The sequence below is a fragment of the Labrus mixtus genome, chromosome 1 (assembly GCF_963584025.1).
Source record: "Labrus mixtus chromosome 1, fLabMix1.1, whole genome shotgun sequence".
Classification (NCBI taxonomy): Eukaryota; Metazoa; Chordata; class Actinopteri; order Labriformes; family Labridae; genus Labrus; species Labrus mixtus.
Genome location: NC_083612.1, coordinates 3,628,273 through 3,633,608, shown reverse-complemented (window position 1 = coordinate 3,633,608; position 5,336 = coordinate 3,628,273).

The window sequence follows — 5,336 nt, the reverse complement described above, 5'->3', positions numbered from 1 at the left end:
TCATTAAGTTAGTAGGTATTCATGAAAGAGCTGGGTCTTGAGCTTTCTCTTAAAGGTGCAGAGGGGCTCTGCAGATTGAATGGAGTTTGGAAGTTCATTCCACCACCGGGGGGCGACAGAGGAGAAGAGTCTAGTCAGCGTCTTAGGACCCTGTTGTGAAGGTTGGATCAGATGCCTTTCATTGGCAGAGCGTAGTGGGCGGGAGGGAGTGTAGACCTGGATTATAGAGTGTAGGTAAGGAGCCGTCCCCCCCCCCCTTCAGGTCCGAACTTTGATCTCTTCAGCCTGAGTGCCCACTCTTCATCAAACAAATACAATTCAACAAAGAAGCAGAATGCGACTCAGTAAACAAAGATCAATGATTCCTTGGAAGGTGTGCATCTCAGAGGTCGTCCATGGGGTGGAGCTACGCGACAATAGTCCCAAAAAAACAATCGGCCTTGAAAGGACTCTCTCCTGACCCACAGGATATTTAAACAACAACAACTGCAGTGTGTCTAGCTCCAGCCTTCAGGGTCGGATCAGTATGCTTGGCACTCCAACAGAAGGGTAATAAAAAAAGTAGGACGGTACAGATCGGTTATTTTGGTACCATTCCAAACTTTTGACAGTGGAAGCGCCAATGTGTACTGTACTGAACCGGACCGCTTGGTTATACTGCCCTTTCTTTTAACTACATTACCCATAATCAGCTCAGACACAGGTACACATGGTGTTTAAAGTGTGTACATATGAACCTAAAAACTGACTTTTTTTTAAGGAAATCTATTTTTAATAATCTTGTAATAAAACATTAAAAGAATAAATCGTTTTGATTAAACTGAGGCGTTGATCTTATTTATTCCCGATGTTTTTTGACCGTTTGAAGCGAAACAAACCTGAACGATCTGTTTGCATTGAAACCAAACGAGGAGGAGAAGAATAATAACTCGTCTGTTCTGATCAGAGCGCTTTCGCATCTTTTTTCTTTCTTTCTGAGGTTCAACGTGAAATTGTGTCAGACATGATTTTGCTGCTTGCTTTATGTTTATTTATTTTTAGATCAACATTATGTCACATCAGTGTATTTTTGGTAATAAAGACCGAGGAATAAAAAGACGGCTTCTTGTCTCTGTTTTTTGTTGTGTGAGATAAAAGCGTGCCTCTTAAAGTTTTAAAGCTGTCGTCAAATATTTCACTGGAAACTGGAGAAAAATATGAATGCAACCATAGATACTTTTAACATCATAAGAATAAGTATAAGAAACAACTTTGTTGGTATTTGGACCCCAACAAAATCTGTTCTTACAGCACTGAATACACATTTTTTAAAATGTTGTAATCCATGGATTCCTTTTCTTCTTTCATGCAAAGCCACTTTGTTCCCCACCTGCCTCATCTGAGGAAAGCGCATTAGCGTTGGAGGAGGACATGCAGCAATCAACCTCGAGGCACGTTGTTTAAAACCCCTTACAAGCAGAGAAAGTGTTAAAGCTAGCTTTCCCGACCCCACGGTATTCAAATCGGGTCGCAAAACCCATAAAATTACCTGAAAATTGTATTTATTGATCAATTAAAATATATTGAACACAGACTACTGCGAGCAGTTTCAAAACAAGAAACTTGCAGAGTCTCTGTCTTTCTGTCATCCACTGAGCAGAAACGTCATCCCAGCTTTTCATCCAAGAAAAAGTCTAAATGTGCCCTAAAACAAATGTTTCCCTGAGACACAAAAGAACAACTTTTACATGATAGAAAACAAATACATTTTAGCACAAAGCTGTACAGCATGTGTTTTGACTCTCTGGGGTCAGAAGTTATGTGAAGCCAAAGTGGGGTCACGAGCCAAAAAAGGTTGGAAAGCACTGGGTTAAAGGGATAGTTTGGTATACTTGAAGTAGGGTTGTATGAGGTAATAGTCAGTGTATTAGCCGAAGGTGATGACGGTCAGCTCGGCCCCTTTATTGAGAAACAGGCCAAGGAAGATAGACTTTACACCCCATCAGACGGGGCTCATTTTGAAGAATAACAGACCCAAAAATCAATGAGGAAGCAGGTGTACGCTAAACTTAGAATGTTTCAGTGCTTGACTGTGTTTGAGCACTGTTACAATACTTCATATTAATGTTCTGGTGCAGTTCCAATATTTGTCACAGTGAGACGCCTGTGTGAAGAGTGATGACGTCACCTACTCTGTCTGAAGGGATTTACCCCTCGCCTCCCGACCTCCGACCCTCCAGGCAGTCATCCAGCCGCCAATCATCTGCTGTCCGTTCCCTCCTTTTCACCTTTAAAACGTCGACTCCAGACGCCTGCTGCAGTGGCTGTGAATATTTAACTAAGGGGAATGTCTTGTATATTAACTCACTCTTCTTTTTTGACTGTTGTCTCTGGGTAAATCTGTTGTTTGTGTGCACTAATTCAAGATTAACAAGGAACTAGTGATGTTTGATTACACACTGTTATGGTTTATCCATAATGCATACTGCTAATTCAGGGTCTTGGCAAGGACGGAGCCATTCCCAGAGGCGGGACACACCCTGGACAAGTCGCCGGTCAATCACAGGTCTGACACCAACCACACTCACTTTCACAGCTGCAAACAATTTAGAGTTTTGTGTAATGTAGAGAATCTGGGAGGAAGCCAGAGTACCTGCAGTGACCCAAGCCCTCTGAGAATATGCAAACTCCACACCTTTGTGAGGCGACACTGCTAACAAGTGAACCACCAGACCGTCTAATCTCTAAGGCAAGGCTGCTTACAACGTTGAATTGTAAAAGGCTGTATTTCTAGGAACTGAGTTGTACAAGATATTTAATTAAATGTTGCGATGCTGTTTACAACATTTAATTAAATATGTTGGATAAATAAAGTTAAGCAGAGTGTTTCTTCTTAATGAGTTTGGATTACAGAAACTCCAGACACACAAATAATGATGAGGGCGCAAATAAAGAACAAAAGTTAAGAACAGATGCAACATCAAATTATTTTACCACTCGCAATTTTTAATTCCATCATCATTATTTCCTTTTTTTTGTGTTTCAGAAACGAGCAGCAGGTCCAGCACCAAGAAGGCAAACTGGACAGACAACACAGGGTTTGGTATCAACAAAGATACAATACCAGGACATATGCATGATATACTGTGTAGAAGGGCAGATGTTACATTTATCAAAACACAAGAAAAGGCTCATCCTGATTGGTTTGAATTATGTTCAGTGTAAAAATGTTTAATTCTGAAGCTTATTTTCAAAGTTTTACAAAAGATGAACACAGAGACCAAGTGAGGGTCAGTTTAACATTAAAGGTCACATGTATACACTTCACCACGTTTTCCCAAACACTAACATGTGTCTCTAGTCTGTCTATAAACCCCCCAATGATGAGAAAAGTCCTCCGTCTGGAGGGACTTTTCTCATCTCATTTCATCTCATTTTCAGAAAATGTGTGCTCAAACATGCCGTTTGGAGATTTTCCCTTCATGACATCACAAAGGGCAGTAACCCCTCCCCCAGGTGGGTGACACTCCCACAGCTAGATGTTTGTTCTGCCCACCTTTCAAGACCTTTAAAGAGTTGCAGTAGACATTTAAACTTACATTTTAATGTGGTTAAATCAATCCTTAATTAACCTTAATTCTGTTATGAACCAGTGTCAAAGTATTTAAAGTCATATTTAAGTAGATGAGATCGGCTCAAAGTGAGTATCTTAAAGTACTACTAAAACAAAGATAGTGAAAGGAAGAACTTTTCTCAATTTTCAAAATAAGAAACACTTCAATGACCAGGTCCTCAGAGGACATGGGCCAAGCTTGTCCAATAGAGGATCAGATGTCTTGTCATAAATGCAAGCACAGGGTCACAATAGATCAAACACAAGCAGGCAGGCAGAGAAAAATGTGAGGACCCCTAAAGCTAAAGCAGATAAAAGTAGACCAGTTTGATTCATGGCTGCTGCTGGAGAGGTGGGAACGTGTGGGTGATAGGAAATGGCAGTAACACAGGGGTAACAGCAGAGCAGGTGGGAGAGGCCGGATCCAACAACCAAAGAGTTAGAACCCAGCGGAGGAAAAAAACATCAGGCGAGGAAAAATGTGAGAATTGGCCGTTTGTCACCGCTGGTTTTATATGTGATGTAACGACTGGGTACAGCAACACACAGATTTACAGAAGAGTTAAAGAACCACTACACAAAATGTAATCTTTAAAATAATAATATACATCAATAAATCATCAAGTCTATCCTGTGTAAATGTGTCTCTGAGTCATGACTGTCTACAATGAGGGAGAAGCTCGAGTCCCGCTGGCTGTGTTGTTGTCAGAGCCGTGTTTACATGGACGGGACGGCCGGCTCCTCCCCTTGTGTATAAAAGCTGTTTTAGTCAAGAACTAGAGAGAAGAAGAAGAACATACTCACTGATTATTTGAATGTCATGAAGTGTTTTTAGATCACGCTCATTCTGTGTCAATTTAAACGCAATGTGAAGCTACGAGCTAACTGAATAGCGCTAACATTAGCATGCTAACACAACAATGCAGGACACAGGTGATTGCAGCTCGAGCTCGACTTTATCCATCACTTGCGTTAAAACTCCTTCGCATAAACACGAGTGGAGAGGGGTTGGAGGTGTGTCTCTGGAGGAGAGCGGAGGCTTCAGTATGGAGGAGGTGTGGCCAAACAGCAGTTTGTTTTGGTGCTCAACGGCGACATCTACTGGATCAAAAAGTCACACATCCTTCCTTTAATTAAAGAGATCGGTTCCTGTATTGATCTTCATGAGAACTAGTTGAAAACAAGTTAAAAGCTTGAATCCCCCACTGTAAGCAAAAAAAAGTCTTAATATTCAAGCAATTTTTTAAATAATTCAACAGGAAATCCGATAACTCTGGGTCTGTCAGAGCCGTGATAAGCCAAGCAAGAACACACACACGCGCGCGCACACACACATTCATAAAAGGAGAACCATATTTCTGTAATCCATTTTGCTCTTACACAAACCCTGACTGCACAAGCAGGTGAAAAAAAAATATCTATTCATACTCATCTATTCATGTCTTTACAGGATCGATTTTTTTCTCACCTAAACCTTTTAAGGTCCCACCATGAAAGTGGAGATCAAGACAGAAAAAAAAAAAAAGCACAACATGAGAAAATTGAAGGAATAAGGGTGAAGACAGGGTGAGGCGTTGCAGTCGCTCTAGAGTCGCTCCGAGGTCTGGCTCATTTTTTTTCCTGCTTTTTGAACCTTGTTTTTTTGAGTCGCTCTGAATTAAAAAAAAAAAAAAAGCAGATTTTTGACACGATGCTGCCTCACAGGAGTCCAATTGGGCACAGTGGGCGAGAGGATGGGTATCTT